We start from the raw sequence: 25,642 nt of genomic DNA, 5'->3' as shown, positions 1-25,642 counted from the left end.
ATAATAATTGTAAACCTTTGATGTAAGGGCAGAGTTCGCAAACCTTCATTCCCTTAGATCGTTAAATAATCACGTTACTTTACAGAGGGCGTAATTTCGTTCTCTTTTATCTTTGTATTTTCTTATTTTTTCGTAGGTACTTAATTCATCAACTGCCCGCCTTTAATACAGTAATCAGACTGGGTATTTTCGCTTAAGTTTTATACATTTAAAACATTCTGTACCTTGATGTCTATCGTAAGTTCATAGTTGTACAATTTGTGACTAGAAATTTGGCTAGAATTCTATGCTATGTCCCAAGCTAGGTGACAATAAAATGTTTGTAAATGGCCACACGTTATGCATAGATACGTCCTATCAGAAGTAATTCTTTATTTGTAAGAATAACAACATAGAAATCTAAATAACAAGGCACATAGGTACGTCATTTTTATATTATATTTAGTCGAAGCCATACATAATATTATGGCAACTACATGTTAGTGTAAGAGCTTGTGTGTTTAACATTTTCTAGATTTATATCCGTGTATGAATAATAACATATTAAGAAACTGCTTATTTATGAAAATCAATTTTATTGCAAATTCATTATTATTTATTTATTTCATATCAGTAATAATTAGCTATTGTTTGAGTGACCACGACAAGTCGGCACACGCGGCGCTCGTGACCACTGACTATGTTGTCCAGACATCATATTAATGCATATTAATGTCATTTTAGCACGCATTCATTGTATCATAGTAACACAAGCAGAAAATAATCCATACTAATATTATAAATGCGAAAGTAACTCTGTCTGTCTGTCTGTTACTCAATCACGCCTTAACTACTGAACCAATTTGCATGAAATTTGGTATAGAGATATTTTGATTGCAAAATATGTACCAGAATATTATGTAGTAGTTAACTAATAATATCAAATCTTTTTTATTTCTTACTTTTCTGTTTTTGAAGTCGGTTGTTTTTAACGCAGTTTGTTTTTATTTAATACTTTTTAGTGTATTTTTCAACACGAATCAAACGAGCCCAAACTCGATAAAGTTGAGTCAATATATTACTGAGTTCCTATGGCCACCTTCCGATTCCATCATCAAATCAGCTTCATGTCATGGTAATGTTTCATCGCTATCAAATTTACATACGTATACAATATTTCAGCTCAATCGGTTACCGGGAAGTGAATCAAAGTTACTTGCTACATATCAACTTAGTCATCGAGTACAGACAAAAATTTACTGACCATTTCTGGGCGATAATACGCAAAAAAACAGCGTCTACATTTGATAGAGTGCGGCGCAGTCGCAACAGTCTCTTGATGGTAATTTCGGAGAGATATATGTCATCTTTCATGGGACACTTTGTGCGTAAACTTGTCCATTCAAAGCGACAGGTTTACGCATAGGGTGCCCCGTCAACTGATGATAGTACTTTAATATTGTACCTACTAACATTAGCTTTTAAGTCACGTACTAACATTAATGGATCCCTGTCATCTAATTGTTTAAATAAATAAAGAAAGAAAGAAAAAATGCTCATAAAATAAAAACTACTGGGCCTATCCAAAAAAAAAATTATGGGACCAATTCGACACCATCCCGCATCGAACAAAAAAAGAATCACATAAATCGGTTCAGAAACCTAAGAGTAATCGGTGTACATACATAAAAAAAAATATACCGGCCGAATTAATAACCGCATAAAATCACATGGAGAGCTAAATTTTCATTAAAGGCTCTAATCGCACGGAAAGCTAAATTTTCACAAAAAAGCTCTAATCGCAAGAAGAGCTTAATTTTCACAAAAAACTCTCATCGCACGGAGAGCTTAATTTTCACAAAAAGCTTTAATCGCACGGAAAGCTTAATTTTCACAAAAAGCTCTCATCGCACGGAGAGCTTAATTTTCGCAAAAAGCTCTAATCGCACGGAAAGCTTAATTTTCACAAAAAGCTCTAATCGGACGGAGAGCTTAATTTTCATAAAAAGCTCTAATCGCACGGACAGCTTTATATTCACAAAAAGCTCTATTCGCACGGAAAGCTTAATTTTCACAAAAAAGCTCTATTCGCGCGGAAAGCTTAATTTTCACAAAAAAGCTCTAATCGCATGGAGAGCTTAATTTTCACAAAAAGCTCTAATCACACGGAAAGCTTAATTTTCATAAAAAGCTCTAATCGCTCGGAAAGCTTAATATTCACTAAAAACTCGATTCGCACGGAAAGCTTAATTTTCACAAAAAAACTAATCGCACGGAGCTTTATTTTCACTAAAAACTAATCGCATGGAAAGCTTAATTTTCAAATAAAGCTCTAATCGCACGGAGAGCTTAATTTTCACAAAAAGCTCTTAACGCATGGAGAGCTTAATTTTCACAAAAAGCTTCAATTGCACGGAGAGCTTAATTTTCACAAAAAGCTCTAATCACACGGAGAGCTTAATTTTCACTAAAAGCTCTATTCGCACGGAAAGCTAACTTTTCACAAAAAAGCTCTAATTGCACGGAGAGCTTAATTTTCACAAAAAAACTAATCGCATGGAAAGCTTAATTTTCACAAAAAGCTCTAATCGCACGGTGAGCTTAATTTTCCCAAAAAGCTCTAATCGCATGGAGAGCTTAATTTTCACAAAAAGCTCTATGCGCACGGAAAGCCAAATTTTCACAAAAAGCTCTTAATCACACGGAGAGCTTAATTTTCACAAAAAGCTCTAATCGCACGGAGAGCTTAATTTTCACAGAAAGCTCTAAACGCATGGAGAGCTTAATTTTCACAAAAAGCTCTAATCGCACGGAGAGCTTAATTTTCACAAAAAGCTCTAATCGCATGGAGAGCTTCATTTTCACAAAAAGCTCTAACGACACAGAGAGCTTCATTTTCACAAAAAGCTCTATTCGCACGGAAAGCTAAATTTTCACAAAAAAGCTCTAATCGCACGGAGAGCTTAATTTTCACAAAAAACTAATCGCACGGAGAGCTTAATTTTCACAAAAAGCTCTAATCGCATGGAGAGCTTAATTTTCACAAAAAGCTCTATTCGCACGGAAAGCTTAATTTTCACAAAAAAGCTCTATTCGCGCGGAAAGCTTAATTTTCACAAAAAAGCTCTAATCGCATGGAGAGCTTAATTTTCACAAAAAGCTCTAATCACATGGAAAGCTTAATTTTCATAAAAAGCTCTAATCGCACGGAAAGCTTAATATTCACTAAAAACTCGATTCGCACGGAAAGCTTATTTTTCACAAAAAAAACTAATCGCACGGAGCTTTATTTTTACAAAAAACTAATCGCATGGAAAGCTTAATTTTCATATAAAGCTATAATCGCACGGAGAGCTTAATTTTCACAAAAAGCTCTAATCGAATGGAAAGCTTAATTTTAACAAAAAGCTCTAATCGCACGGAGAGCTTAATTTTCACAGAAAGCTCTAAATGCATGGAGAGCTTAATTTTCACAAAAAGCTCTAATTGCACGGAGAGCTTAATTTTCACAAAAAGCTCTATTCGCACGGAAAGCTAAATTTTCACAAAAAAGCTCTAATCGCACGGAGAGCTTAATTTTCACAAAAAAACTAATCGCATGGAAAGCTTAATCTTCACAAAAAGCTCTAATCGCACGGTGAGCTTAATTTTCACAAAAAGCTCTAATCGCATGGAGAGCTTAATTTTCACAGAAAGCTCTTAATCACACGGAGAGCTTAATTTTCACAAAAAGCTCTAATCGAATGGAAAGCTTAATTTTCACAAAAAGCTCTAATCGCACGGAGAGCTTAATTTTCACAGAAAGCTCTAAACGCATGGAGAGCTTAATTTTCACAAAAAGCTCTAATTGCACGGAGAGCTTAATTTTCACAAAAAGCTCTAATCGCATGGAGAGCTTCATTTTCACAAAAAGCTCTAACGGCACAGAGAGCTTCATTTTCACAAAAAGCTCTATTCGCACGGAAAGCTAAATTTTCACAAAAAAGCTCTAATCGCACGGAGAGCTTAATTTTCACAAAAAACTAATCGCACGGAGAGCTTAATTTTCACAAAAAGCTCTAATCGCATGGAGAGCTTAATTTTCACAAAAAGCTCTAATCGTACGGAGAGCTTAATTTTCACAAAAAGCTCTATTCGCACGGAAAGCTTAATTTTCACAAAAAGCTCTAATCGCACGGAGAGCTTAATTTTCACAGAAAGCTCTAAACGCATAGAGAGCTTAATTTTCACAAAAAGCTCTAATCGCATGGAGAGCTTCATTTTCACAAAAAGCTCTAACGGCACAGAGAGCTTCATTTTCACAAAAAGCTCTATTCGCACGGAAAGCTAAATTTTCACAAAAAGCTCTAATCGCATGGAGAGCTTAATTTTCACAAAAAGCTCTATGCGCACGGAAAGCTAAATTTTCACAAAAAGCTCTTAATCACACGGAGAGCTTAATTTTCACAAAAAGCTCTAATTAAGTTATTAATAAAAAGTAACTCGACACTGCTAGGTATGGCCATAGGCGATATTTCCACTATTCTATTATGACTAACATCCAAAGTTTTTATATGAATTTCGTCTTGCAATTTGTAATAATTGCCCAAGTGTTCTATAAAATTGCCGTGAACGTCCAACCACTTTAAATTACTAGGCACAAACGCGTAGTCGAACCACACAAGATGATTTTTAGACAAGTTGAGCCACAGCAGACTGGATAATGTTGAAAACACACCGTTGATATCCGTTAAAAAATTTCCATCTAGTCTTATAGCTTCCAGTTGAGCATTTCGTGAGAATGTCCCTCTTTCTATGGCTTGGATTTTGTTTTTCGCTATATTCAGCACTTGTAAGCTTGGTAAATCCCAAAACATGCCAACACTCAAATTTCCAATCTGATTATCGATAAGTCTTAATCCGGTTAATTGATTAAGGTTCTTAAATGAACCATTTCTAAAGTCTGATTTTTATTTTATTTTATTTTTATTTTATTTATTTTATCATAACATCAAATTACCATTACAGGCTTAACCTAATGCGGTATTGACTTACACTAAAAACTTTACACAGAAAAACTAAAACTAATAATAAAACAACTTAAACTTACGAACTAGATAGTAATCTAAGGAATAAATTAACACGATAATAATACAATAATTAATAGCTAATAATATACAAAAGAACCTTTACTAATTCACCCAATGGGCACGTAAAAATGTCCACTTTGCCATGGACGTCATTGAGAATGCGTAGTGCTCGCACGAGAGGAGACTTCGCGAGCAGCATGGTTCGCGCCTGAGGGACGTAAAGTAGCGGCGGCCTGTGACGCTTCTCAGTGTACTTGTCCGGCACACATAAAGAGAGGGATTGCAGCATTCCAGGGTTATGTGCAAATCCCCGCAATAATTTAATTAAATACAGCGCAAGGGAAAATTCCCGTCGCACTCTAAGTTCATTGTACCCTACCATACCCAGTATGAATAAGGTAGGATACATTAATGGGTAAAAGGGGTATACCCCGTAAAGTTTAAAATAAAGGTGTCTAACGAATTTATTTTGAACCCGCTCTAACATGACATTATATTTTTCTTCGTGTGAAGACCAAATAATGGAGTTGTGCTCCATGTGGCTGCGTATTAACGCGTTGTATAGCACTTTTACAGTTGCTACATTTGTAAAGTCCCTTACGTGCCGCAGTAGAAACCCAAGATTTTTGTAAGCCTTTTTGCAAATATTTGTGATGTGCTCACGAAACATCAGTTCCGGTGTGAAGTATACTCCTAGATCACGCACCTTATTCACCCGTTGAATAGGTACGGATCCAAGCGAGTAGTTGTAGTGTATACTCTTATTCGCGCGAGTGAAACTGACTACGGAGCATTTAGCTATATTGAAATGTAGCTTGTTTTGCTGACTCCAGCTGAAGATGTTTAGCAAGTCACTTTGTAGACGCTCACAGTCCGTCTCCTCGTTTATTCGGAGAAAAACTTTCAGGTCGTCGGCAAAAAGTAGGCACTGACTGTACTCCAGAACATCCGGTAAGTCGTTAATCATTAGAACGAACTCCAGAGGACCGAGATTGCTGCCTTGACTTACGCCAGACCTTGTAAAGAAGGGCTCGGACTGACTTCTATTGTAAGAAACATACTGCTGCCGGTCCTGCATATACGATGCCCAGAATTGCAAGAGTTTCGGTGTGCATCCTACTTCCGCCAACTTCCTCAATAAGACATCATTGTCGACGGTGTCAAATGCTTTTTGGAAGTCCAGGTATACTACGTCTACCTGTACTCCTGCATCCACCGCCGGAACTAAGTTCGCCATAAGATTGAGTAAGTTAGTGGAAGTACTACGCGCGGGCCGAAACCCATGTTGTGCATCGCACAGCTGCCCCGATACCTGCTCGTACACCCTGTGATGTATAGCGGCCTCAAAAACCTTTGCAGGCGTTGATATTTGATTTTCGCCTAAATCTAAAGTCTTCAAAAAAGGCAGCTCCCACAAAGCATCCGGAACATCTAGTAATTGATTAGAGCTCAAGTCTAATTCTTTTAAATCGGAACAATTTTTAAAAGCTTTTCTATCAATGTTCACTAACAAATTATTATTTAGGGTTAGTTTGCTTAGAATGGAAAGCTTAATTTTAACAAAAAGCTCTAATCGCACGGAGAGCTTAATTTTCACAGAAAGCTCTAAACGCATGGAGAGCTTAATTTTCACAAAAAGCTGTAATTGCACGGAGAGCTTAATTTTCACAAAAAGCTCTAATCGCATGGAGAGCTTCATTTTCACAAAAAGCTCTAACGGCACAGAGAGCTTCATTTTCACAAAAAGCTCTATTCGCACGGAAAGCTAAATTTTCACAAAAAAGCTCTAATCGCACGGAGAGCTTAATTTTCACAAAAAACTAATCGCACGGAGAGCTTAATTTTCACAAAAAGCTCTAATCGCATGGAGAGCTTAATTTTCACAAAAAGCTCTAATCGTACGGAGAGCTTAATTTTCACAAAAAGCTCTATTCGCACGGAAAGCTTAATTTTCACAAAAAGCTCTAATCGCACGGAGAGCTTAATTTTCACAGAAAGCTCTAAACGCATAGAGAGCTTAATTTTCACAAAAAGCTCTAATCGCACGGAGAGCTTAATTTTCACAAAAAGCTCTAATCGCATGGAGAGCTACATTTTCACAAAAAGCTCTAACGGCACAGAGAGCTTCATTTTCACAAAAAGCTCTATTCGCACGGAAAGCTAAATTTTCACAAAAAGCTCTAATCGCATGGAGAGCTTAATTTTCACAAAAAGCTCTAATCGCACGGAGAGCTTAAACGCATGGAGAGCTTAATTTTCACAAAAAGCTCTAATCGCACGGAGAGCTTAATTTTCACAAAAAGCTCTAATCGCATGGAGAGCTTCATTTTCACAAAAAGCTCTAACGGCACAGAGAGCTTCATTTTCACAAAAAGCTCTATTCGCACGGAAAGCTTTATTTTCACAAAAAAAGCTCTAATCGCACGGAGAGCTTAATTTTCACAAAAAACTAATCGCACGGAGAGCTTAATTTTCACAAAAAGCTCTAATCGCATGGAGAGCTTAATTTTCACAAAAAGCTCTATTCGCACAGAAAGCTAAATTTTCACAAAAAAGCTCTAATCGCACGGAGAGCTTAATTTTCACAAAAAACTAATCGCATGGAGAGCTTCATTTTCACAAAAAGCTCTAACGGCACTGAGAGCTTCATTTTCACAAAAAGCTCTATTCGCACGGAAAGCTAAATTTTCACAAAAAAGCTCTAATCGCACGGAGAGCTTAATTTTCACAAAAAACTAATCGCACGGAGAGCTTAATTTTCACAAAAAGCTCTAATCGTACGGAGAGCTTAATTTTCACAGAAAGCTCTAAACGCATGGAGAGCTTAATTTTCACAAAAAGCTCTAATCGCACGGAGAGCTTAATTTTCACAAAAAGCTCTAATCGCACGGAAAGCTAAATTTTCACAAAAAAGCTCTAATCGCACGGAGAGCTTAATTTTCACAAAAAACTAATCGCACGGAGAGCTTAATTTTCACAAAAAGCTCTAATCGCATGGAGAGCTTAATTTTCACAAAAAGCTCTAATCGTACGGAGAGCTTAATTTTCACTAAAAGCTCTATTCGCACGGAAAGCTTAATTTTCACAAAAAGCTCTAATCGTACGGAGAGCTTAATTTTCACAGAAAGCTCTAAACGCATGGAGAGCTTAATTTTCACAAAAAGCTCTAATCGCACGGAGAGCTTAATTTTCACAAAAAGCTCTAATCGCATGGAGAGCTTCATTTTCACAAAAAGCTCTAACGGCACAGAGAGCTTCATTTTCACAAAAAGCTCTATTCGCACGGAAAGCTTAATTTTCACAAAAAAAGCTCTAATCGCACGGAGAGCTTAATTTTCACAAAAAACTAATCGCACGGAGAGCTTAATTTTCACAAAAAGCTCTAATCGCATGGAGAGCTTAATTTTCACAAAAAGCTCTATTCGCACGGAAAGCTTAATTTTCACAAAAAAGCTCTTTTCACGTGGAAAGCTTAATTTTCACAAAAAAGCTCTAATCGCATGGAGAGCTTAATTTTCACAAAAAGTTCTAATCACACGGAAAGCTTAATTTTCATAAAAAGCTCTAATCGCACGGAAAGCTTAATATTCACTAAAAACTCGATTCGCACGGAAAGCTTAATTTTCACAAAAAAAAACTAATCGCACGGAGCTTTATTTTCACAAAAAACTAATCGCATGGAAAGCTTAATTTTCATATAAAGCTATAATCGCACGGAGAGCTTAATTTTCTCAAAAAGCTCTTAACGCATGGAGAGCTTAATTTTCACAAAAAGCTTCAATTGCACGGAGAGCTTAATTTTCACAAAAAGCTCTAATCGCATGGAGAGCTTAATTTTCACAAAAAACTCTAATCGCACGGAGAGCTTAATTTTCACAAAAAGCTCTATTCGCACGGAAAGCTAAATTTTCACAAAAAAGCTCTTAATCACACGGAGAGCTTAATTTTCACAAAAAGCTCTAATCGAATGGAAAGCTTAATTTTCACAAAAAGCTCTAATCGCACGGAGAGCTTAATTTTCACAGAAAGCTCTAAACGCATGGAGAGCTTAATTTTCACAAAAAGCTCTAATCGCACGGAGAGCTTAATTTTCACAAAAAGCTCTAATCGTACGGAGAGCTTAATTTTCACTAAAAGCTCTATTCGCACGGAAAGCTTAATTTTCACAAAAAGCTCTAATCGTACGGAGAGCTTAATTTTCACAGAAAGCTCTAAACGCATGGAGAGCTTAATTTTCACAAAAAGCTCTAATCGCACGGAGAGCTTAATTTTCACAAAAAGCTCTAATCGCATGGAGAGCTTCATTTTCACAAAAAGCTCTAACGGCACAGAGAGCTTCATTTTCACAAAAAGCTCTATTCGCACGGAAAGCTTAATTTTCACAAAAAAAGCTCTAATCGCACGGAGAGCTTAATTTTCACAAAAAACTAATCGCACGGAGAGCTTTATTTTCACAAAAAGCTCTAATCGCATGGAGAGCTTAATTTTCACAAAAAGCTCTATTCGCACGGAAAGCTTAATTTTCACAAAAAAGCTCTTTTCACGTGGAAAGCTTAATTTTCACAAAAAAGCTCTAATCGCATGGAGAGCTTAATTTTCACAAAAAGTTCTAATCACACGGAAAGCTTAATTTTCATAAAAAGCTCTAATCGCACGGAAAGCTTAATATTCACTAAAAACTCGATTCGCACGGAAAGCTTAATTTTCACAAAAAAAAACTAATCGCACGGAGCTTTATTTTCACAAAAAACTAATCGCATGGAAAGCTTAATTTTCATATAAAGCTATAATCGCACGGAGAGCTTAATTTTCTCAAAAAGCTCTTAACGCATGGAGAGCTTAATTTTCACAAAAAGCTTCAATTGCACGGAGAGCTTAATTTTCACAAAAAGCTCTAATCGCATGGAGAGCTTAATTTTCACAAAAAACTCTAATCGCACGGAGAGCTTAATTTTCACAAAAAGCTCTATTCGCACGGAAAGCTAAATTTTCACAAAAAAGCTCTTAATCACACGGAGAGCTTAATTTTCACAAAAAGCTCTAATCGAATGGAAAGCTTAATTTTCACAAAAAGCTCTAATCGCACGGAGAGCTTAATTTTCACAGAAAGCTCTAAACGCATGGAGAGCTTAATTTTCACAAAAAGCTCTAATCGCACGGAGAGCTTAATTTTCACAAAAAGCTCTAATCGCATGGAGAGCTTCATTTTCACAAAAAGCTCTAACGGCACAGAGAGCTTCATTTTCACAAAAAGCTCTATTCGCACGGAAAGCTAAATTTTCACAAAAAAAGCTCTAATCGCACGGAGAGCTTAATTTTCACAAAAAACTAATCGCACGGAGAGCTTAATTTTCACAAAAAGCTCTAATCGCATGGAGAGCTTAATTTTCACAAAAAGCTCTAATCGTACGGAGAGCTTAATTTTCACAAAAAGCTCTATTCGCACGGAAAGCTTAATTTTCATAAAAAGCTCTAATCGCACGGAAAGCTTAATATTCACTAATAAAAATAACTGCGTTAAAAACAACCGACTTCAAAAACGGAAAAGTAAGAATTAAAAAAGATTTGACATTATTATTTACTACATATTATTCTAATATTATAAATGCGAAAGTAACTCTGTCTGTCTGTCTGTTACTCAATCACGCCTTAACTACTGAACCAATTTGCATGAAATTTGGTATAGAGATATTTTGATACCCGAGAAAGGACATAGGTCACTTTTTATTGCGAAATATGTACCACGGGCGAAGCCGGGGCGGACCGCTAGTAAAGAATAATTATATTAGAGGAAAAGGTTATTCTTTTATTCCAGTGTACTTTTTATAATATAGGAATGGCAAAATGAAACAAACATTTAAGATAACATGACGTTTATTAGTAACACAAGAAGTGTTGCAGACCCAATGAACACATTATAATAGGCTCGTTTGAAGACCTCAATGCTTAGAACGTTACGCAGAGCGTTGCAGATGTTCAATCGTTTCCAAGTTTCGACAGAACGTTGAGGTTGTTAAGTGCTATTTGAAAATCTTCATGACACGTACACCACTTTCCGGACCATTCTCCTGAAAACAAAATAAAGTTCACATATTTTTTGGTTAAGCATTGTGATGTAAATGCATAATACCTAGATTGAAGTAACATGTGTAATGGAGTAACTAGCCCAGATAGTAGAGCACGTGGTAATCGCGTAAGAGCTAACAAAAATTTCCATCCCTAATTTTAACCTCTTTTCCTTTGACGACAAAAAAAGTCATAGTCCTAGTTCTAAAACTGAATTCAAATCGAGTCCACAGGAGAGATGTGAATAAGGTAATAAATGGTATACCGTATAACACGAAAGTTCGTAAGAATTAAAAATGAATGGATATAACTATGTTTGATATGCTTTCACGCGTAACCCGCTGAACGGATTTTGATTACCTATATTTGGCAAAATATTATTTTCGTCATGTGTGATTTATGTGCCGTGTGTGATGCGTGTGTCATGTGTCACGTACCTCTTATGCCGTGTCAAGTGACCTAGCGAAAGATACCTTACCCACATTGAGTAGAATATGAACCATGTTACATGTAATAAAAAGATGTATAGTTCTTCAATTAATTGAATTATCCGTGCCCTATATTTGCCACTATTAATACAATTTCAATAAGCCACACCGTTTTGGCGGTATTGGTTCACTCTGTAGCACAGATAATATAATACTATACTAATATCAGTAGCAATAGTAGCAACCCCGAATGCCGTGTAACCGCGGCACAGTGCTCCGTAGTGTTGCCATTCCGAGTTCCGACACGTTCATAACATTGTTCTGATATCTATCTGGTTTCTAGTTCATCTATGTAATCGTAGTGTTAATAAATAGCGATGCTATATATTTGTAGATGCATTTGAATTAATTTTTGGTTTAATAACTTAGGCCCCGGAATCACAGACACAATAGAAAATCTATTGTGTCGTGGACCGATCGGGCCGTTCAGGGCTCAATGGGTTAAACTAGTTCCTGAAACGTATGGAATTGCATTGCTCTTATAATTTGGGACAATAAAAAACACAATTTTTACTTCGAAGATTTAATTCGATAAAAAATCAGTAAAATTAATGAACAGATTATATTTTGATGGTAATGGATACGAATAAGTAAATTTGTATTAAAATTCTAGTACAAAATACGAGTATAGACTATAGAGATTCATCTGTTATAGCAAAAAATACAGACGACATCGAGGGTAACAGCTATAGCGTGCAAAGATGCTATATTATGTACAGTAGATAGTTTTTATTGAGATATCAGGCTGCATCAGTTGTTCTTTACGAGTTGGCTCTGCGACAAATAGCATACAAAGTAGGTCAGTGTTGACAATATTGCCAACATTAGTTTTATATCGGCCATATTCGTTTGGAAGCAATAAGCCCGCCCGGACTGTTTGCGAAACTTTTATTAAAATTTGTATTCGTTGCAAATTGCAATCGTTTTCATGATTTGGGGTAATATATTCTGCAACGGTTAAATTAAAATAGGATGCGCTCGGAGTATTCATTTCGAAAATCTATTGGCTTTAAATATGAAATATAGATAGACCAACTATTGTATTGGGCATTTACTGTTATACCTATAGCCTATAGGTACTCGTTAAATTTTGACTATTTTTGATAATAGCCTATATCAACTTACCCGTACTTATAGTCGTCTCTGATAAATGAAGCTCATGTGTATATACATACTTTTGGCCATAATATTAAACCTTTCAACATATTAAAAAACATAAGTACACATAAAAAGGCATACCATACCCACACATTGCTTTTCGCGGAATAACATACACCATTCCCCGCGTATACACGTACCGACAGAACAGTAAACATGAAGATTATATCAAGGTATTTTCGGTGCAAATTTTTGTATTCTAGTTAGACAAGCAATTTGGCGAATGTCAGTGTGGCAACATTTGTATGTACATAACATTACGCCTATGATAACGTAACTCCGCAGTTCCCGGAGGAGCCGCCCTTGCTCCCGTTTCACAAAACACTCTACACTTGAGGAAATTTCTCTATTTATTGCTGTTTTTATACGAGAAACGCGGGATGCTTGGTGGTTTAAAAGCTTGGGAGGCGTTCATTTTTGTGTTTATGTTAACAAACAGCTTTAAGATTTAATACTGATGCTAATATCTTCAGATAGGCAAGATAGTCGTAATTATCTTTAAGAATAACTTATTGATATTATCGTCCGCCTAGTTGAACATGTGGAAAGCTATGAATCTTTGGCATCCTATCCTTATTGATGTTACAATATGCGGTAACAATAATTTATGGCACCACAATAATGATATAGGTAGGTACCTACAGCGAATACCAATTTTTATATGATGCGAAAGTTCTATAAAAGTATAGTCATATTATGTACTAGCTTTCCTCCCGCGGCTTCGCCTGCGTTTTCAAGGAAAAACCCGTTCCCGTAGGATTTCCGGGATAAAACCTATCCTATGTCCTTTCTCGAGTATCAAAATATCTCTATACCAAATTTCATGCAAATTGGTTCAGTAGTTAAGGCGTGATTGAGTAACAGACAGACAGACAGACAGAGTTACTTTCGCATTTATTATATTAGTATGGATTGAATATTTATTACCTTCATTATTTTGTTTTATGTTTCCCATCAGCCAGAATATTATCTACTAACTAAAAAGCAGGTTTTTTTTTTACTTTATGTTTGTCATTACTTTTCATATTTTTAGCCGTTACTCGAGTAAGCCAACGCTGTGTTAGCATGTAGGGTTATTGTTGTATTCATCGAAATTAGGCTACATCTTCACGTTACATCTGTGCAAATTATCATTTATTGATTACAAATTTCCTGTTTATTACTAGTTAGCTTAGAAAGTACACAATACGCACGTATTATGTTGCTGACCTCTCATTATTCCACAGTACCTAATCTTGATGCTTCAATTATGAACTAGGTCGGTAATAATGGAAGTATATTGCTTCTACCGAATGTCAGAATGGAAACGGTACCTTATAAACCTCAATAATTTCCGTGATCTCGTCTTTGGATGCGCTCACGCAACAACGATTGTAATTTGTAATAGTACACGCATAAACCAAGAGATGGCGCTTAAACTAATATCAAACAAAACTTACTATATAGGTAGTCTAATCTAATACCAAAATATACTATAAATCACTTAACTACTAGATAATATCACAGATTAATAATAATATACTACGTATAATAATATTATATTTTATGCTTAAAATCATATATATATATATCAATCATATCTATCTATATAAAACTCAAAGGTGACTGATAATATAGTGATCTATCAACGCACAGCCCAAACCACTGGACGTATCGGGCTGAAATTTGGCATGCAGGTAGATGTCATAACGTAGGCGTCCCCTAAGAAAGGATTTTAGAAAATTCATCCCCTAAAGGGGTAAAATAGGGGATAAAAACTTATACCATGAAAATTTATCTTTTCCACGCAAGCGAAGCTGCGGGCAACAGCTAGTTAATTAAATAAAAGTATATTCATATAGGTAATATGGGTCCATGCTATTACCACAGACTAATAACACAGTATTACAATATTATTTCATATATTGTAATACTGTGCTAATAATAATATACTACGTATACATTATACAACTATTACGTAAACCCACGCCTGATACGTCTCCACTTGAAACTTGAAAGCTTAAACTTAAACAATTCATTACGATTATAAAATGAATTGTAGTTTTTATTGATTCATTTCGTGACTACTTCATTCAACAAAATCTATTGGACGGTATAATATTAGGGTTCGGCATTATAGTAGTTTGATCCCCCAATTTATTAACTCTTCTGAGTGCTTCGGCCCCTGAACAAACATTTTCGATAAATTACCTAACTACTCTATTGCTGTGAAATCATTAAAAATGTTAATACAGTTAGTTAGGTATGTATAAACTCAAGGAAATTACGTAAAGGTAATCTAAGTATTATGACACAATGGTAAAACGTAAAAGTTTTAATTGAAAAATGTCGGAGTTTTATTAAAGTTCTATGACATCGTGATAAAAGAAAATAAATTGTAATAGAACTTTTACTGAGTTACTCTGAATAGGTAAGCATGTTTCAACTAAGAGCAGCAATAGCTGTGTTTTACCTGAAAATAAAACACATATTAAATACTTACCTATATTTGAAGCTTACTTCATTGAGAAGGCACCTAGCTTTTTCCGCCTATTTTTCCCTCTCTTTCCGTTGTATATATGCTATCTCTCTCGCACACCTCTCCACCAGGTGGCGGGGCGCACGATAATGTCGGGCGCTGGATGTCTTTCATTGAGTCGAAATCCACAACAGGTGGACGTTAAGTGTAAGCTTCAAATATAGGTAAGTATTTAATATGTGTTTTATTTTCAGGTAAAACACAGCTATTAAACACTTGACCGTAATTTGAAGCTTACTTCATTGAGACCCGTTTGTTACCCACCTGGTGTACAATATATGGACGCCAATGTGAATTTGAATACATAAGTAATTACTTATTTCTTTATTTGAAAGAGTAAGGTGTGCAGATAGTATACCTACCAATAAATCACACAAATTTTTATATTATATAATATATTAACAATCCCAGATGAAAAGTTAATCAAATAAGAACCAAAAAGTTAATCATAATGATTAAAAGTATTAGAACTTATGAGATTGGTTCAAGCGTACCTTAGTTAACCTTTTGGGCGTGAAAAGTTAAAGTTACTATAATTTTCACTATCTTTAGCGTAAATCTGCGAAAGCGCCAGTAACGAATTTCAATTACGCATTTAGATGTTACTTACAAAATGAAGCAACAGCTGATCCCGACGAGGCAAAAATACCTCAAACTCAAACCTTTATTTATTCAATTAGAACTCTGTAGAAGCACAATTGAATCATCTTAACATAGAATTACCACCTGTCTCAACTCACACAGTTTTAACCCAACCTGCTACAAGCGGACAAGAAGAGAACTTGGTCCTTACTTTTGGGGTCAGAAATAAATTTAAAAGGTCACCCCTTGAATAAGGCAATAAAATATCAAAACAGGTAAACGGTTTTAATTATAATACAGATTTTTAACATCCAACCAAACCGTGCGGTATCTATTAATGTTTAGAGCCAACGCCACCAATCATAATCTAAACATGGCTAGTACTTTCAGTACAATGCATGAATTATTTATTTAAAACTGATAGGTCATAAACTCTGTACTGGAAACAAATATACTGAACTTAAGAGACTAAAATGATAAGGAGCTTATCTGTGTCCCAAAACTGCAATTACTACAGCCAAGTACGTTACTTTTAATCAATTCGGTTTTAAGATATAATTATGATTTACATCAGAACTTATATACCGAAAGCCTCGGGACTACATAACGTGACTTATCTTCTTATATATAAAAATGAATCGCAAAATGTGTTGGTAAGCGCATAACTCGAGAACGGCTGAACCGATTTCGATAATTCTATTCCTTGAAGTACGAGGATGGTTTTTTATGTAGAGAAAACGTAAGTACCACGAGCGAAGCCGGGGCGGACCGCTAGTTTATAATAATAGTGTTTGTGCACAACACTAGGCAGTCAACAGCTATATGAACGTCAGATAGGAAAAGAGCCAAATTTATCCAGTCAGTAACAAAGGATTTTAACTATAGTTACTTTATTCTAATTCAACCAACTACTACTAGCTACTCCGTATGTCTTTTGGATAGACGGAGGCAAATAGGATTTTTATTCCAACTATATCATTTGATATTTTGAAAATGTACTCCACATTTTCATACCGTCAGAGTCATTTTGCAGATTATAGTGGTGCAGCACTGAACACTGTCTATTAGGTGGCTGATGCTGCTGACCGGGCCTTCAGTTCTGCTTTCCAGAATACCTTCACCCTTCTAGGTGTTACTACTACTGAAATAGCGGTACTCTATCGCGTCGTTCAGGTCTCTAACTGACTAGGATTTCTCATATTATCGTAACAACCCTCGCTCGTTCTAACGAGGATAAATTATCGCCAAGGAATTCTGCTGCAGGATAATGGCAAGAGAGATTATAAGCTTAACTATGCATTATTATGTTAAGGAATATGGTGGGTTTTGAATACTATCGTCGTCTGAAAGTATCTCCTTTCGATTAACTGCATTAAGGATGCAGATCTGATCCCATCTTTGTTCCGTAGGAATGCTACGACAGTCTAAACGTTACACTGAACAAAGAAAATTGCCCTGAATATAGTCGGTTGTTCCAACATCCGTAATATGGCTAGCCTAAGGTTAGTTATCCCTTGATTGTAACTGCTACCAATGGAGGCATTGCTCTTGTGTTGTCCACAGTTGTGCGAGTGCAAAAATGAAGAACTGAGCTCGTGGGGAGCTATGTCGAATGAATCTGTGTTAAGATTATGACAGTATAGGACAGTTAGCTGTGGATGCGAAGACAGGACATTACTTTATTCATCCGTAAACACGCGAGGCAGCCACGGACAGCGATATAGCAAGAACTAAACTAGCAAAGTTTAGTTCGCTTACCAGACTTTGTCATGTTTTAAATGCAGTATATCCTCTGAATAGCATTGCATTTATGACTATTGATAAACTTAATTCACCCGTAAACACGAGAAGCAGGCACGGATAGCGATATAGCAAGAACTAAACCAGCAAAGTTTAGTTCGCTTACCAGACTTATATTTTAAAAGCCGTATAGCCTGTACATTTCATTTATTGCCCCCCCCCCCCCCCTCAAAGCAAAGAAATGAGAAGTCATTTGGCAGAGCTTTCTCGTTAAGGGTAGGGGTTCCAAGTAATATCTAATAATAAGAGGCTTTTGTTTGGAAAGATTGACTTTCCGTTATTTATCCTCTATCCTATGTAACTCAACAGTCAGTATTCTCAGCATTCGTTGAGTACTTAAACGTTTTACGTTAATAGTTGTATATAACTTTATTATACAGTATAATAATCCTGGTGGGATGACAAAAAACTTGTCTAACAAACGATTATCCTAATCCCTCAGCGATTTATTGTTTGAGCCCCGAAGAAAAATCTCATGGGTGCAATAATGAGGTCAAATGGGTTGAAAAACGAGTCAAATAAATTGCCTACAAGACCGGGCAACTAAAATAGGCCTATGAGAGGTCAACTATACGTAATCAATCGTCATTTGTTACATTCAATCGCTTTGCGATTAAAAAATCTCTTCCGATGTTTGTATATGAAAATTGGTCGGCTAGTGCCATTTAATTACGATACCAAACATACCGTTGACACAAGGCTTGGTGACAATCCTCGAAACCACCGCCACAAATCATCTGCGAGATGATATTTGATCCGACTCGCCTTCCTTTGTTGTGATTAGGCTTTGCATTGGTAAATACAATTTGTTCAATTCCAATTTCCATAATTGGTAAACCAATGGTGGTTTCCTGATTCCTGAAGCGTAAACTTTTAGGATACGAAGTATCAATTTCATGCGCCCATTATTTGACGTATCTAACCTTTATTGTATTTATTAGGTCATTTACTATACTGCCCACTGTGAAGTAGATTTCAAAACCTTTTTCTACCTACCTTAGAAGAGTGAAGATCCGATACGGTCATATCCAAAACTTCTTTCGTGGGTCCTCGTTGACAAAAGCAAATATCTATGATCATTTTAATGATCAATCCTTTGTATATTTGCACCAATCGCCATTAAAGCCCCGCGAGGGCTGATATATATTTGCACCATTTCCCCGTGGGGACGGTTGTTATCAAAACCCCGCGAAGGCTGATATATATTTGCACCATGTCTCCGTGAGGTACTGTTGTAATCAAAGCCCCGCGAGGGCTGATATATATTTGCACCATTTCTCCATGAGGGACGGTTGTAATCAAAGCCCCGCGAGGGCTGATATATATTCGCACCATCTTTTCCGTGAGGGACGATTGTAATCAAAGCCCCGCGAGGGCCGATATATATTTGCACCATTTCCCTGCGAGCGACAGCTGCGCGAGGGATGTTTGTAACTAGAAATAAGTAGGGCCTGCCAAAAAATGCTTAAGAGACACCCTGCGAGGGTGAATTTGACCTGGCTAACCCCTGCGAGGAGTAGTGGCCACATTTATGTATTCTGCTTCGAGCAAGAATACTCCTTAGTGCTAATATAAAAATAGCAGTAAATAATCATTTAAATAATATAGCAATTAACAAGGTCCTTTAACTTATTTTCCAATGTTAGCGACATTTAATAAATGCATAATTCAAATCAATTCACTAAATTTTAAAAATGAACTTCGATTCATATTTATTTTTGTTCATGCAATCGATGTAACATTTAGTTGCTTTATATCCGTTAACATTCCTTACGAACGCAACCATACATACCGTCGTAGGACGTTATATTTAATTGCACAAAATAATCTCCACTCACCCGCAATTTTTTACTTTTTGTCAAGGTGTACAAGTTTATAATATTATTCTAAAACGTTAGAAGTGAATTGTGAATCCTTTGAAATAAGTGTATCTAAATCTAATTTATATTAAGATATCTCGATAATTATTATACGATAACCCTTTCAGCACAAGTTCAGTAAACCAAAGAATTTAATTGTAAAATTTTGGTACTTACTCGTTTTAACAAAAAAGTTGCATCATTTGAACATAGGAAACGTAATTTTCAATCAAATTAGCCGTGTGTAATATGTCTATTTTCACATAAAACCGGATCAGAATAATACTCATAAAAGGACACGTATAGACTACGGATAGTTTTGAATGTGTGGAACATTCATGGTACGTATCTACTATACATGAGCGAATTCCATCATTATTCAGTTGAGCGGTAACTCCCGTACGATTTATAAAATAATATCACAACATGTTCTGACATGTCGTGACTTCTTGGAGCGGACTCATCTCGTTCGATAATTTTTAGTAATAAACTATGAAAGGAATTCCGAACCGTTCCTAGCGATAACGACAATGTAATAAAGTCGTAGCAATGGATTGTATGCCTGTAAAGCTTTGAGTTGGCTCATATCCATACTAAGTATTAATTGTAATTTTTCCACGAAAAATTCACTTTTACCCTTGTAATAAAAACACATTATTAAAAATGAAATAAAATATTAAAAATATCTATATACAAGAGAGGGTATTTGATATATCTAGTAATATCAAATAATCACAAAAGTAATATTAACGATTCGAGTAAAGCCGAACGGTAACACCGTTAAAATAGCTTTACTCACAGTATTAAAAATTCAAATATTAATTAGTACATATTGCATAATGAAATATTTCAAAAGAAAAGTTACTATTTCAAGTAAAATGGTTGTATCGTTAATTTTAAATATCTTTATTCATGCTATTAAGTATTTAAGCATATTGAAAAATAAACTATTGCTGAAGGATTCATTAAAAACCTCAGCATTTGAAATAAAGTCCAACGATTATATTTATACCGTTGACTTTAAAGATTTTTACTCATTTTTAAGTAAAATATTATTAGAATAGATGTAAAAATAACTCACTGTACCGATCCGACGGGATACACTTTTTAACACTTTTAGCACTTGCTTTAAGCAATACTTAATACTTAATAGCACCAAGGTTGTAGTCTTGTAGACAACCTTCTCGCGGCGGAAGCTAGACGCCAATGAAAGACATCCAGCGCCCGACATTATCGTGCGCCCCGCCACCTGGTGGAGAGGTGTGCGAGAGAGATAGCATATATACAACGGAAAGAGAGGGAAAAATAGGCGGAAAAAGCTAGGTGCCTTCTCAATGAAGTAAGCTTCAAATTACGGTCAAGTGTTTAATAGTTTTTATAGGAGATAAATATAAATAAATAATTTCAACTTTTTTGCTATTTAAATGATAGCATATTGGATGTTTAATATCAATTCTAGGTAGAATTTCAGATAAAAACAACATTTCAGCGTATTATTACTTACTCGAATGTCATAAAAGATGAATATTGAAGGAGTAGGCAATTTCTTGGAAAAATTATAAGCAGCTAAGTATACATTTATGTTTCATACCTATAAATGTTAGGGAAAGTATTTGGAAAAATTATTCTTAATTGACTAGGTAATATAATAATGGTATAGCTAATACCTACTATGCACAAGAAATTTCGTACAATTAACATACACATAATATATAATACGTATACTTACCTATTGGAAATCTAATAGAGTGGACATAGGTAGGTATAATATAATTATAATAATTTAGACCAGATAGTGGGTTTGGCTTGCCAACAAATTACAAAATATTGGTACCTATGTTACAATGTAAGTATGTATTTGATATTGTACTAGTCTAGCTATAAGTAGTGTACCGTCTATATTATTATCTCAATTTATCATGATAACAATATAAAAATGTGCATTCACTGGAAAATTGAAAATGTATAGTTTCTTGTGCAAACTACTTAGTTAAAGCAAGCTCCTGCAAATAGAACATAGCAAAAATTGTTGAAAAGTTGAACGCGGCTCGAAGCTCGAAGCGCGAAAGTTTTGAAGCAACAAGCATTGTTGAGCTTTTCCAAGTTCCGACTCCCTCTAGCGGCGTTAACCTCTAACTATGCAATGGCGGAACATGGCCGCCGCGTATTGACTGTTGTTCGTTTGTTTACTCTAATTTTATAAGTTTTTAATGTTTAGTGCAGTTTTGTAATAATGAATCGCCGTTAAAAGTTGTAATGTCAGTTCGTGTGTTTCATAAAAGTTCTTTTTCGAGTGTTTCCTTTCAGTTTTCTTTCAAAAAGTGTGCAAGTTAGTGATTGAGCCGACCAGTTCTCCTAGAGTGCTTCCACATTGGAATGTTGTGATAAAATCATAGTGGATACAGTGTTGTCGCTTATTATTACGTTTGGATTTCATTCCGGCCTCAAAAGGTGCGTACTTTTCGACTTTTATTAACTTTTTCGAGTTTACAAACTTCAATTAGTTTGTTTACTATCGTGTAACTCCACCGCGCATGTTCATAAACTTTTCGAACTTACAACTTTATTTACTTTTAAGTTTTGTTTTAAATAAAATGTTACTTTTTTGTTTAAAGATAAATACAATGCAATACTTTTGTTACGAATTTTCTGTAATACAGATGTTTAAAATGTTAGATAGTTTCAAAAATAATTATTACTATGAAATGCATAGGTACATGATGCATTTAAATGTTTATATCAAGTATTATCCGATTACCTAATAAGACTTAGGCATATATTAAAGAATACATCAATTCGTTAATAATTTCCATAGGTACATACCTAATTAACTACTTTACACTGAAAATTACTTACTTAACCAACCCAATGATATATTGATTACTTAATGTTGATTATTTGCTTGCTATTTCCTTCCTTACTAATGTTAATTATGTTTACACCAGCAATGACTTGAAGATATAGTGAGACGGATGACGATGATGCATTTTCCAACGGTGAATAAGTGTTGACTTCTGAAACAAGAATCAAGTTGATAAATATTGTACCTCATAATATATGAAAAGAATTAAATGCTGTATTTGTTCCTTGAATATTGTTTCCTTTCCTTCCTTTCCTGACAAATAATCCTCAATCTTCCTGAATCTGACCAAATAGAAACATTGTTTTATCTTTATGATAACAGAATATTTAAAAACTACAAGCAATTTTAGTAAAAGATAATGCTGTCATTTTGTTTACAGAAAATAGATTGGTAATCTTTAGTATATTAATATTTAATATATTTAATATAATATTATAAAGCTGAAGAGTTTGTTTCTTTGAACGCGTTAATCTCAGGAACTACTGGTTCGATTTGAAAAATTATTTCGGTGTTAGATAGCCCATTTATCGAGGAAGGCTATATATCATCACGCTAAGACCGACAGGAGCGGAGCAATGCGGGTGAAACCACAGAGCACAGCTAGTACTAAGTGTTATAAGTATATTGACTGCTTTAAATATATAAATTTCAAACACTACTCAACCAATTCTAAAATTATTTTTACCGTAAAAGAATTAACTACATACCTACTTGTTTTGTTTGTCATCCCGTGTAAACCCATGTGATGACGGGATGAGTGGCTAGTATACAATAGTTGAGTTGAATCCATCTATTTTGAGCAAGTGATGAGCTGTAGATTGAAATAAATTGTTAGTCATTAAAAGTAAAATTAACATTTCTAGAAGCACTTATATCTAATACTTACAGTTAAGTGTAAAATGAGAAATTGATGAATCATACCAACCTCTTGAAAATACTCATGACTGAGGTTTGAGTTTCACTGATAGACAAATTACTTTTGAAGTTCTTAAATATCTTGTTTAATAACAAGTCGTAACATATTTTTTATTCACAAGATTTGAAAATACAAAGTAAATTAATACATCCAGTCCATAAGGCACATAAATTCTAAAGTATATCACACTTTCACTTTTAGAATACCCTCCATATTTAAATTTTACTTTTTTTATTGTGATAGTATATACTTACCAGATAAAAAAATGATAAAATAATAACTGATATTTAAAATTTACATATTTGAAGAAAGCATTAAAGATATTTTTAACATGAAATAGACAATTCTATATCGCAAAATTTATTGATATTTATTATTTAGGTCATTCTCCTTTTAAACTAGTATGATCCTGTGTCTACTACTATCAATCTGTTATCTATAAATAAATACATAGTTTCATTATTTACCAGAAATTCCAACCAAATGCATCCTACCCCTTGGTTTTCCTAAGATTATATTTACCCCAAACCTATTACAGCAAGTACAAATTTAAATACTTAATAACACCTATATGATAAAATAAATTAATAAATAAACAATTCTTACTAATTAAAAATATTAAGTTAACATTGCCAAATTTAAAAATAATAAGTATTCCAAAAATCAAATGTCAATACGACACATCTACCTGCCTAATGCCTTGGTGAAGGAAAAAAAAATACAAACAAATGGAACATGGCAGCTATGGGAAATATTCAAAATTTATTCAAATTGATTTATTCTTTTCTTTTCGTTGTAGTTTATAGTTATCACAGAGTAGTATATTTGAGTTGGTTTGACCATGGAAATATTAGATTATTCTAGTAAGTTACAAATATAACTTCTATTATACTGTGACTGAATTTGAGGTTTCACAGTAGATTCCTGGTAAGAACTAATTATTATTGATGATCTTCAATCCCGTAGATATAATCTTGAGTCGGTAGCAAATATTCTAAGAACTTGTTGATTGACAACACAATGAATTGATGACTTCTTGGAAATGAACAATATACAAGAAATTCATAAATTACTTGTCTATAAACTGCAATATTAGCATACAATACTATTTAAATCAACGCGCAAACAAAAACTGAAGCATTAAGCTCAATATGTTGATAATAATTGCATCGGACATGTCATACATATTTCATGAAGTGATGCACATCACTGATTGGATAAGTTTCATGCGGACGGCTCCACAGTTTTGTTCTGTGAATATTTATAGTCTATGCTTCTTTCGCTTTACAATCGCGATTATCAATTGTATGGGTAATTGAATTTTATTGTTTTTGTTTATGGCGTGAATTTACCTAGCGCATTTTTCAAGGTTTAAAAATCTATTCATTGATGAAATGTGTTGCGTGGAATACCTACACATTTTTTTTTACTAATAATCTTTACTAAATAGGAAATCAGATTTCATTTCAATTACTTCATTATTATACTAAATTTAATATCAGTTAAATAATACATTGTATGCAATTTGATAATCTTAATTACTTATTTGACTAATGACTCAAAAGGAAAATTATAGTGTAGTTATGTACTTATAATAAAACAAAACAAGATATCAATCTAATAAATTTTAGCTACATTGTTAATTTAATAAAATCAGGTAGGAAAAGCTATAAATAAGGGGGATAAGGCTTATCAAGTTATCAGCTGTTGCTAACAATCATAAGATGATTTATTTTCTTAGTGATTTACAAATCAAATCATATGCAAAATATATTCCAACTAGCTATTATTCTTTTAATTCGGCTCTAGTAATAAATAATATATAAAGAGGGTCGCAAAATGATGTAGTAACTCAAACATTGCTATTAGATTGGGGTAAGGGGTTGCAATTTTTAATGTAAGCAAACTTGAACTTTAATGCACACGAAATTGAGTCTATTATGGTGTTTCGCGTGTGGCCAGGAGCTATGATTTATACAGCTTATTTTGTTCCCTTAAACAGAATAGAAAATGTGGAGAAATAATGCATATGGCGTAATGTATGTCTTGAGGCTCAAACGGGCGTTATTAACTACAAACAACATTATGAGTCTAATCAAATGTAACAGGGAATTCTTTAATATTGCCTATTTGGGGGAATATTTTGATATTTGAGGTCATAATAGCCTATGCGTGTATGTATTTGCTATATTTATGTAAAATTTGTTGTAAGAAAGAAAATTCAATTTATAGCTTTTGTATTTGTTTCAGTGATGTAGGTTAATCCTATTTTAAACGTTCTCAATTCATAGCATACGTTTTTTGCTCCTAACTATTATTTTATGCTGCGTTTGGCATACTAATA

The 25,642-nt window shown here is 34.6% G+C and overlaps 1 protein-coding gene and 1 long non-coding RNA gene across 6 annotated transcripts in view; one reads left to right on the top strand and one right to left on the bottom strand.

Moving 5' to 3' along the window:
• Positions 1 to 10,904: 10,904 nt before the first annotated feature.
• On the bottom strand, positions 10,905 to 23,668 carry LOC149477810 (uncharacterized). Of its 5 annotated transcripts, none has more exons than XR_016317529.1 (4): positions 23,269 to 23,668; positions 23,090 to 23,193; positions 22,376 to 22,663; positions 10,905 to 11,116 (listed from the first exon to the last, which is right to left on the bottom strand). It is a non-coding gene; the product is annotated as an uncharacterized LOC149477810 (long non-coding RNA). The 5 variants fall into 5 exon arrangements; XR_016317526.1 differs by having other exon boundaries at positions 22,567 to 22,663; XR_016317530.1 differs by having other exon boundaries at positions 23,094 to 23,193.
• The window catches only part of LOC149477806 (uncharacterized), a 366,366-nt gene continuing 362,393 nt past the window's right edge, over positions 21,670 to 25,642 (top strand). The window contains exon 1 of the mRNA XM_089710075.1: positions 21,670 to 21,970. The gene's annotated coding sequence lies outside the window, so the exon portion shown is untranslated. The remainder of the gene's footprint in view (positions 21,971 to 25,642) is intronic.

The sequence above is a fragment of the Colias philodice genome, chromosome 24 (assembly GCF_061535455.1).
Source record: "Colias philodice isolate Cphi_HAF_F1 chromosome 24, ilColPhil1 Martin Lab GWU primary, whole genome shotgun sequence".
Lineage (NCBI taxonomy): Eukaryota > Metazoa > Arthropoda > Insecta > Lepidoptera > Pieridae > Colias > Colias philodice.
The sequence above is the reverse complement of the archived record's forward strand: the minus strand, read 5'-3'. Positions and strand labels throughout refer to the sequence as shown.